Raw genomic sequence first — 11,730 nt, 5'->3', positions numbered from 1 at the left:
TGCGCAAGTTTACTGTTCTCCAACCAGGATATCAACCGTGAATGGAATGTGCTTACTATTGCGTCATCTATTAGAGCGAAGTAGATAGATAATATTATCGTTATAACGTCTGTTTAAAAACCATGCGCTCTCCTGCATTTGTTATTTCCTGTGTGGAGAGATTAAAAGATCTAATTTTGTAACTAGGGTAGTATAAACATGTATCAATGTTATTGTTTGTGCTGTGAGAGCGAGCCAATAGAGATATGAGTACCCACGTGTGTGACCTTACGACATCTTATGACATCAACATTCATTCACAGCATTAGGGGAGAGTCGGGTAGTATCGGACATCGGATAATATCGGACAGTGCGTTTCTTTCATCTGCCACCATATGGTAGTACCTGAATGACATGGTTACGTTTCTCTATGCGACGTCACAGAAACGTAACCATATCAATCAGGTACTATCATCGTGTGATAGATGAAAGAAACTCACTGTCCGATATTACCCGATGTCCGATACTACCCGACTCTCCCCTACCTCTCTTCGTCTCATCCGGCAGAGACTTTCTCGTGGTTGGAACACAGTACCTTCTTTTACTCTCCTTCCTATGACCATGGTCTTCGTCTTGTTGGCACTTATCTCCATTCCATACTGCTCAAAGCTGTCATTTAGTTCCAGTAGCATATCTCTAAGTATCGTCTCCTCTTCTGCTAACAACGCCATATCATCAGCAAATCTTATACACTTTATTCTTCCTACTAGCCGTACCCGTGCGCTCCGCTGCACCTGTTAGAAATAAATATAAACTAATTACGTAATTAAAATAGGACGTTTGATCCAGGGAACAACTTTTACAACAGCGCAAGATAATCTGCTTCGCTCATTATCCAATTTTTTTGCATTGCATTTATTGCATATATATTTTATGTATTTTAACACGATTCAATTGAGCATAGTTAAAATATGAATTATAAAATAATCGATTGCTAAGCTAACGTACTATTACCGCATACTAAATCAATACACTCTCGTTGTTCGTTAATTCTCTGAGATAAAAATGAGTGTACATAAATATTATTTTAAGAAATACAGAAAACGAATTTACAAAATAGCCTATCAAATTTTCTGTGCATAAGAACCTATTTTAATCTTACCTGTCCTCGATTTACTCAGACTTTACTCTAATAACATTATAGCATTATGTCCATCTAGAGAAACTACACTTTCCAATGGTGAAATAATAATTAATGATACAAATCGGTTAATTTAGCTTCTGATATTACTTCATACAAACACAGAAATATCCTCTGTAGGCTATGTTTAATAGCTTTCGATTGTTGATGTCCAAGGCCCCTGTTTCGATTGTTGTTGTCCAAGGCCCCTTATAGACGAAGTCATTTGTTCTTAATTCTTTGCACCGTCTTAGATGGCGTTATTTTAATTTTTAAACTCATTTATCTCATTAAATATCAGTCCTATCAAAGTTTTGTAAAGAATAAAACTTATCGGAAATTATTTTTAAAGAAACGTTTGTTATGTAACATTTTTCACAAAAATCAATAATAAGCGAGATATTTCGATTTATTTAATTCAGGCCCCCTTATAACCCCCCTTTTAAATAATAACGTATTTTGAATGCCATATAGCCTATAATCTAAGTTACAACGAACTTAATTTATATTCCAATTTTCATCGAAATCGATTCAGCCATTATCGCGTGAAAAGGTAACAAACATACAGACAGACATACAAACAAAAATTTCAGAAATGTGATTTTCGGTTTCAGGGTGGTTAATTATATGTGTTAGGACCAATTATTTTTGGAAAATCGAAAATTACCAGAAAAATTTCGGCTACAGATTTATTATTAGTGTATATTATCACTTCTGCCATGTTCATGAAAATAGTTCTTCACTAAATGCTCCGAGTAAATGTTGAACAGGGTAGGTGATCAAAACTCAATTAACCTATCGATTAATAGATTAAATTCAAATAGTTAATCGATTCAATATTTTGATCGATCAACAGCTCTAGTTTTAACCCTTTCTTTGAGCGCATTAATACTATCAACATTTATCTGTACAATTTGCAGGGTTGACAAATTCATTTAAATTTACAAACAATTAATATGAACCATGTAACTCGTATTTTTCAATTTTCTGAATCACTAGTTTACTGACATGCTTAAATAATTGTTGTAGTTCTGTCTTTAAGTCCAGACTGAAATGGTTGATTAATCTGCCTAACGACTCTTACATTATTAGGAATTGTTATATTCATTCTACGGTTCAATGTCATTATGCGGAAATCATAATCGCAAGCGCAACCAGACTTTTGTTTTCAGTATTCCTTGCGACGTATCATTATTCCATGCCAGGGGCATCAACTACGGTATGATTATCTGGCAGTCTGCCGTATTGTAGGGCAGAGGAATGCATTGCCATGAATGTACGTTACATTGAGTACCTCCTCTGAACAAGTTTTCAGATCTCAGAAAGTATGTGTTGTAGGACCCATGTTTATTAGACAGTATTTTGTTGTTTTGATGCATACTATCACCTCCTGAAATATTGGACACCTTTTAACACCCTGTTTTTACCATGGCTAACGTTCCACTGAAGGAGTGATGAAAAAGAATCACAAGATTTGGTGCCGACCATAAGTCAACGTGTACGGCATAATGAAGTATTAGTATAAGAAAGCAGTGGAATTGAACGGATTACATCAGCTGCTTGTCTATGCGGATGACGTGAATATGTTAGGAGAAAATCCACAAACGATTAGGGAAAACACGGGAACTTTACTTGAAGCAAGTAAATAGATAGGTTTGGAAGTAAATCCCGAAAAGACAAAGTATATAATTATGTCTCGTGACCAGAATATTGTACGAAATGGAAATATAAAAATAGGAAATTTATCCTTTGAAGAAGTGGAAAAATTCAAATTCCTGGGAGCAACAGTAACAATATAAACGATACTCGGGAGGAAATTAAACGCAGAATAAATATGGGAAATGCCTCTTATTATTCGGTTGAGAAGCTTTTATCACCCAGTCTGCTGTCAAAAAATCTGAAAGTTAGAATTTATAAAACAGTTATATTACTAGTTGTTCTTTATGGTTGTGAAACTTGGACTCTCACTTTGAGAGAGGAACATAGGTTAAAGATGTTTGAGAATAAGGTGCTTAGGAAAATATTTGGGGCTAAGATGGATGAAGTTACAGGAGAATGGAGAAAGTTACACAACACAGAACTGCACGCATTGTATTCTTCACCTGACATAATTAGGAACATTATATCCAGACGTTTGAGATGGGCAGGGCATGTAGCACGTATGGGCGAATCCAGAAATGCATACAGAGTGTTAGTTGGGAGGCCGGAGGGAAAAAGACCATTGGGGAGGCCGAGACGTAGATGGGAGGAGAATATTAAAATGGATTTGAGGGAGGTGGGATATGAAGATAGAGACTGGATTGATCTTGCTCAGGATAGGGACCAATGGCGGGCTTATGTGAGGGCGGCAATGAACCTCCGGGTTCCTTAAAAGCCAGTAATTAAGTAAGTAAGGCAGTAGAAAACATCGTTGTAATTCTATAACACTGCCCTGCATGGAAAATTCTAACCAGTATCCCTTGGTTTACACTGTAGGTTACAGCGAAGTTGGAAATCGCCATGAAGAATCCGTGAAAACATACACATTAGCAATTAGTATAAATTTAATCTATATACATAATATTACAGAGCCTCGATCTAATTATTTTGTAATTAACCTTTGTTCGAGACGTCTTTAGTATGGAGCATAAGAGAGCGTCTGCCTCTTTAGCACAGTGGTAGAGCACTGGTCTCGTAAACCAGGGGTCGTGAGTTCGAACCTCACAAGGGGCACAGTTAATTTTTAATTATCGATTTACATAACAATCGTTAGACTTGATAATGTACAAGGGTAAAATCTGTGCTGAAACGATGAGAACATCAATACCAATTTATAATTAATCAGGATGTGTACTAATGTATTATTTATTATCATTCCATGGTGTTCCTAAATTGCTTCACAGCTAGAATATGGAACAAGTCAAAGAACTTAATATTATTGTAAAGTGTTAATTTATAGTCACAGTCTAGTTGAAACATATATAGAAGAGTTTTACAATAAAGTCTACTAGTACAACACACAGTTTCAGTATCAATATCATAAAGCCCTTTTGATTTTCATGAATTCACGTCCAGAATAGAAGGCGTGTGATAGTAGGTACTTCTTTAATTTGGCCCTAAATAATCTTATATTTTGAGTTTCGTTTTTTACATCTATAGACAGGCTATTAAATACCAACACGCGGTAAGTGTGAAATACCACATTCAGTATTCCCAACGTAACACACATAACAATTTCCCTATTCTTACCGCTTAAGCGTCATATTCATTTTACTGCTTTAGGCTTTTAACATATTATTTTTAAAGACGTTCAATATAGTAATAATTATAAATTGGAAACTTACCACTGCAATTTCACCTAAATTGCACTGTTAATTATTGCTTTTAAATATTTGCAAAAATTAAGTAAACTCTACAACTCCACTAAAGTTACTGCATTTCTTGGTGCATGTAACATTAAGGAAGCCGTTTGTTTTAAGTTCGCATTTATAGACTGGGGGGGGGGGGAAGACAGACGTATATCACGGCCTGCTGGAGTATAGTAAACACAGAAAACATTTTATAGGAACAATGTTGAAGATAGATATATTTGTTTTCCAAATTTGCCGTCATTGAACAGAAACCAAGATGGAGATTTCATTGCAACTAATTAGAAATTCCTCTTTCAGGTATGTAATAAACGATCTTCGCACAAAATAATGTACAATACAGGAGCGGTATGTTTGTTTTCATGTTCTCGGAAATTAAAAAAGCTCAACTACGTTTCGCTTTTTCAATCTTTTCCTCGAACATGAAAACGTCAACATACCGCTCTTGTAACGCATATTAATATTACTGTCATTTAACGCACTCCTTTTTGATAGCACGATAGACTTGCCGATGGAGTATGAAAGTCATTTTTGATACGTATTTATGTTATGAACTGTTGAATTAGTTATAAAGTTTTCACGATTACATACGAGGAAGATTATTAATGAAAAAATATACTGAGAAGCCATGGGCATTATCTGTAGTTTTTTGAAAACAGTCCTACACGAGTCCCTAGATTTGCCACCGACTATTGTTCTAATTACTCTTTTTTGCAGTAGGAATATATTGTTACTAGACTATCTGTGGAATTTCCCCAGAATATTATTCCAAAACTCATTACCGAGTGGAAGTATGCAAAGTACAGTATATTGTTTTTAAGGTACTGATATTTACTATCATTTGCATAGATCAAATAGGAAAAACATGCTGAATTTGGTTTGGGGGTAATTTCTTTAATATGATTTTTTCAGTTTAATATATTAAGAAATCCAAAACAAAAGTGTTATGGAGTTTGGATTTCCCATTTTGGCTACTGGATTTAGGTTCCGATGTACGCCCTCCCCTGAAAAAAAAAAATTGGTGTGTATTGTAAAGAGAGAAGGCTATTCAGTAATCTTTATATAAAACAACGAGTCAAAGTCAGGTAGGGGAATAAATATCAGATGGAAGTGGAATAGGGACAGCGATACAACAAGAAAGCCTTTGTCAATTACCTGTTCAACACATATTTGGAGGATTTAGTAAAGAACTATTTTCAGAATATGGTAGGAGTGACATTACGAAGAAGAAGAAGAAGAAGAAGGAGAAGAAGAAGAAGAAGAAGAAGAAGAAGGAGAAGAAGAAGAAGAAGAAGAAGAAAAGACGACGAAGAAGAAAATAAGAAGACAAAGAAGAAGAAAATAAGAAGACAAAGAAGAAGAAAATAAGAAGCCAAAGAAGAAGAAAATAAGAAGACGAAGAAGAAGAAGAAGAAGAAGAAAGTGCATCAGATTTTCTGATATTATGGCTTTGTTAGCAGAAGAAGAGATGATACTAAGGGATATGATATTGATGACAGCTGTGTACACTGCTCCCAGGAAGTCAAAAGGAAGATAGCAATGATAAAGGAAGCTTTTACTAGAAAAAGGAGCATCTTCATCAGAAAAAGAACTAAGGAAAAGACTAGTGAATTGCTTTGTGTGGAGTATGGCACTGTATGTGGCAGAGGCATGGATATTACGACTAAGTGAAGAGAACCACTAGACGCAATTAAAATGTGAATATGGAGAACAAAAAAGCGGGTGAAATGAAGAGACAGAATTAGAAATGAATCTGAGCTAGAAACAGTGGACGAAGAAAGAATAATCCTGGAATTGAACTGCACGCATTGTATTCCTCACCTGACATAATTAGGAACATTAAATCCAGACGTTTGAGATGGGCAGGGCATGTAGCACGTATGGGCAAATCCAGAAATGCATATAGAGTGTTAGTTGGGAGACCGGAGTGAAAAAGACCTTTGGGAGACCGAGACTTAGATGGGAAGATAATATTAAAATGGATTTGAGGGAGGTGGGATATGATGATAGAGACTGGATTGATATTGCTCAGGTTAGGGACCAATGGCGGGCTTATGTGAGGGCGGCAATGAACCTCCGGGTTCCTTAAAAGCCAGTGAGTAACAGAAATGCAGGATAAGGAAAAAATTGTAGAATACTGGGTTTGCAGTGAAACACCTACCTTTGGGAAGAAAACTATGAATGAAAGAATGAATGAATGAATGAATGAATGAATGAATGAATGAATGAATGAATGAATGAATGAATGAATGAATGAATGAATGAATGAATGAATGAATGAATGAATGAATGAATGAAATTAGACCCTGACTAAAAGGAAGGACTGAATAGTATCGTTCATGCATGCATTGCTCAAACTTGTAAGGCTTTCTGAACATGGCTATGTTGAGATCAGAATAGCGTTCCCGATTCCTTCTACTTATAGAAATATCTTGAACTGAGTTTTACAAGAAGCCAAGTAAACTTCGATATAAAATTCTACGACTGCCTATCATAAATCAGAATCCTTTCAAGATTCTGCATCTTTCTGGCGAAACCAACTACTCTCCAAGAAAAAGATTTCACTTAACTAAACTCTGGTACAAAATTACGAATTCGCAATAAAAATTTAATTATATTCTCACATTCAACACAGCACTGACAATATTTCTTTAATCAAGAAACTCATCATGACAATCTTTACTTAATAGTACTCTACGAATCTGCTACGGAAACGAATGGGCATCTTACCACTAGTTCCAGCAACTGCCTGCAGAGTGCAGCTAATTCAACTTTTAAGAAATAAACTTTTTCTTCCAGGCGGTTGCAATTCTGTAAAGATTGTCCTGCAGGGAGGGTTTGGCAGTCTTCTTCTTTCTCTCCCACTAGTTAAAATGTTCCTCCCCTATCCCTTTAAATTAAATCTTTTAGCCTAGCCTTACGCTTAATAATACCCAAGCCACGTCACGCAGAGCAGCAGACGGCTTCGTTGCACTGCAACACAGAATTCTTATCTGTATACATTTTCTGCGACTCAAATGAAACCTGCATTCGCAGTGAGATGTTGTAGCATCAAGGAGAAAGTAAGGAAGCAATTCATGACAAATTCTCATTCATACTTTCAAATTATTTTGACCAGTACACTTTTACTACGTCATACTAATTTTGATCAATAAAACGGTACGAAAGGAAGTCTTTCAACCAATCATGGCTGCTTACCGCACAATTTTATCACTTCCCTAACATTTGTTTATTTTATCACTTCCCTAGCATTTGTTTGCTTTTATCACTTCCCTAGCATTTGCTTCTTTGTTTGCAAATATTTCAAACTGCAAATTCTTTACGTTACTATAAAACATGCTTTGCGTTGTCATATGTTCCCGTATATACAAGGTGTATCTAAATCGGTGTCAAATATTTCGGGGACATGTTCCTAACACTACAAAAAGTTCATATGAACATTGGTCTCAAAAATAATTTATTTCAGAGTTAAAAGACAAAATTTAATGTTACAAAAATTGCTCGGAGTGGCTTCCTCCTGCTTCGAAGTGTCCCCTAAACCTGCGTTACGTGCTCTGGCGTGCTCTGTTGAAAATTCCTGGAGTGTTTCGTATTTCGTGAAATCCAGTTTGGATACGTTCTCAGAATATCAACATTAAGTACAGGAGTCGCATAAACCAGGGACTTTAATGTCCCCAGACGAAGAAATCCATTGGATTCAAATCAGGCGATCGAGCAGGCCATGCAATGAATCTCCTTCGACCAATACATCTTTGGGGAAATCGAGCATTAAAAAAATTACGAACTATCAGACTGAAATGAGCTGGAGCAGCATCGTGTTAAAACACATTCTTGGATGACGTCTAGAAGCACATCATCAATTAAATTATGCAAATCATTTCGTTCTGTTCACTCACAGAATACATTTTCTCCTGATTTCTTCGCTCTTCAAAATACAAACAAATAAAAAACCTCAAACAATCAGCGGTCAATGAAGGGACAAATCCTTTAATAACTCCCTAACGAATGATTTTCAGACCATGGTCTTATTAACTTTTTTAATTGTTTTGATGTTAGGAACACGTCCCCGAAATATTTGACACCAATTTAGATACACCCTGTATAGTCGACTGAAAATGGCGGCTCCGTTTAAACGTTTTGGTGAAGGTAACATTAGTGAAATATAATGTTAGCAAGTCAATTAATATACATTTTATTCTATTAGAGCACTTTATTTCTTCTAATCTCTATATACTTTCTTCTGTTCTTATCACTTCCCTAGCATTTGCTTATTTGTATCACTTCCCAAGCATTTCTTTGCTTTTGTTACTTCCCTAGCATTTGTTTCTTTGTTTGTCAATATTTCAAACTGCAAATTCTTTACGGTACTATAAAACACGGTTCGCGATCATCATGTTTCCCGTATAGATAGTAGACTGAAAATGGCGGCTCCATTCAAACGTTTTGGTGAAGGTATCATTAGTGAAATATAATTTTAGCAAATCAATTAATTTATATTTTATTGTATTAGTGCACTTTATTTCTTCTAATGTTTAAATACTTTCTTCTGTTTTTATCACCTCCCTACTATTTATTTATGATGAAGGATGGATGAAGCGGAGAAAAATTATCTCCGATACCGGGATTCGAACCCGGGTTTTTAGCTCCACGTGCTGACGCTCTATCACTAATGCCAATTCCGATGCCGGATTGAATCCTCTCAGTTTAAACTCCACCTCTTAGTTTTTCCTTTAGTGGTCAACCCTCAGACACTATGTCACAGATGTGTGACAGTGGCACAATGTCGAACACATTAACGTGCAGAGGTGCACTCATTACGAGTGACTAAGTGGCCGGATTCCGATAGAATTAGCGCCGTCTTAAATCGCTAAGTGATTATTATATGTACTTCGCAAATATATTATATGCGTAAATAATATATTTCGCGTTTTAGCACTAATGAATGGCATCAAAATGTGCCTTTGTTGTGGTGCCCCATTCATCTTGTGCATTAACTTACACAAAACGAAAGACGACTGACATCCGTACACGTCGTGTGTTGTGTGTTTGCTGTCTTAACATGTAAACAAACTACAACAACTGTCGACACCACAATCAACGTACAGTGGCCTTCACGTTCTCCGGACCTGTCGCCACTCGACTTCTTCCTGTGAGGAACTGTAAAGGACAGTATGTACCAGAACATTCTGACAACACCAGACGACATGCAGGAACGCGTTCGACAGGCTTGTTTGTCCTTTCAGCCAGCAAGATCCCGGGCAGTCATACGGTCTTTCGGGAAACGCCTTCGAATGTGCATTAATGTGAATGGTCACCATTTGGAACATTTTCTGTGACTTTCAAAGCATAACATTATCACATTGGAAGTACGTTTTCGTTTCGTTTTGTTGTTATTGATTAGGAAGGAGACATTGTGATACATTTTTGAACTCGGTTTAATATGTGTAATAAATGTAACATAATAAGTAGTGCTATTTGAAAAATTGATGTCGTCACGTGTATCTTGTACCATAATGTAGTTGCATGCACCAAATCTCCACATTCATGTTAGCCCCTCGTTCTAACATAATTGCTCAAAAACAAAACTCCAATACCTATCCAAACAAAAAAGTTATAATAGGTGCACAAGATAAATGGACACCATGTATACACTCGTATTATGAAATAGCTGTCTTATCGAATCAAACATGTTTTCAAGTTTCCATCACACTGCAATGACAACAGTATGGAAAGATATTCGAATTAAAGTTTGTAGATTTCATTTAGGACACTGTTGGTGGCGATGTATACAGAAGCTATACTGAACAACAGAATATAAGAACAATTCAGAAATTGGTATATTTCTTAAGACTGTTTTCAGCCTTCCAACAGAAAAGGAAATAAATAGAAGGATCTCCCTGTCCTGGAAGGCATTTTGTGTCCTTAAATTCATTCTGCTTGACAAAATCTTAAGCAGAAAAACTAAAATACAGGCACTGGAGACCTGTGTTTATCCTGTATTACTTTATGGGTGCCAAACAGGGGAACACAGGACCAGACTACAAACGTGTCAAAGGAAAATGATGCGCAAAATTATGGGCGTATCACTGAAGGAGGAAATCCCAAATGCGACACTGTTCCAACTAGCAGATACACAGGACTTCACACATTCAGCCATTACATCCAAATGGAAATGGGGTGGCCAGGCTACCAGGCGACAGATGGACATACCGAGCAACCATGTGGGACCCCCGTATAGGAACGAGACTTCAAGGCAGACCTCGGCGCAGATGGGAAGACTTCTTCAAAGAACAGGCAGGACAACAGTGGTCCAGAGAGGCAAGAGACAGAAGAAAGTGGAATGGAAACTACTCGAGGGACATTTGTGCATAGACAGGAAGTTGTGAAAGACAGTGAGAGAATCACTGTTAAATTAATTTAAGTTCTTAGACTTAAATATCATGTCTAACGTGAACTAGCTCATCACGTTACAGGTATTGTAATTAATCACCGCAACTTACATTACGTGTCACACACCATGTTTCATTATTGCGAAGTGCTTCATTATGTGAAAGTGATCAACAAAAGACAAGTGGACCTTGATCAATAAGAAATGATTTTGTGACTTCCACAGTTTAATTAACAATTTAATAATTTACATCATAGTGCAACTAAACAACGTTTTTAATATGAAACTGGATCACTCCATTTGACAACGTCAAGTTAACCACAACGTTCATCACACAACGATGGACATTATAATAGCAAAACAATATTTAATTTACTATTTTTAAGTATGTGTTTTAATTAACTATATGCAAGGGATTTGCATTTCATGGTATAATCACAGTCTGTTATATACAGTCGCGAAGCTCAATATGTAGTAAAAATGCAAACAGGGGTAGTTGCCCACCACTAGGATCGCTACTATCGCCTCATCATCGCAGATCTCTCTCCTAGCAGCCGACAAAATATGTTACACTTTCGTTGTCGTGTTCTTTTGGAAAAATTAACACCTTCCATTATTGAAATATTAAACGCATAAAATTAGTTTATTATTTTAATGAAGTATATTAAATTCCACCATAAACTCGAAGATACCTGCAAGAAATAAGTTAATATAATGTTTGTTTGTGCAAAACGAACTGAAATTTACTATAATAGCTTCACTCATTCAAGATTACAGAGATAATTAACTATGAATTGAAACCAATAAATATTAATTTGCATTTCTCTTTACAACAA

The 11,730-nt window shown here is 36.2% G+C and overlaps 1 non-coding gene across 1 annotated transcript; it reads left to right on the top strand.

The window, feature by feature from the left end:
- The first annotated feature begins 3,799 nt into the window (after positions 1 to 3,799).
- On the top strand, positions 3,800 to 3,871 carry TRNAT-CGU (transfer RNA threonine (anticodon CGU)). Its single transcript has one exon. It is a non-coding gene; the product is annotated as a tRNA-Thr (tRNA).
- The last annotated feature ends 7,859 nt before the right edge of the window (positions 3,872 to 11,730 follow it).

The sequence above is a fragment of the Periplaneta americana genome, chromosome 3 (genome assembly GCF_040183065.1).
Source record: "Periplaneta americana isolate PAMFEO1 chromosome 3, P.americana_PAMFEO1_priV1, whole genome shotgun sequence".
Lineage (NCBI taxonomy): Eukaryota > Metazoa > Arthropoda > Insecta > Blattodea > Blattidae > Periplaneta > Periplaneta americana.
Note: the sequence above shows the minus strand (reverse complement) of the source record. Positions and strands in the feature narration are given on the sequence as shown.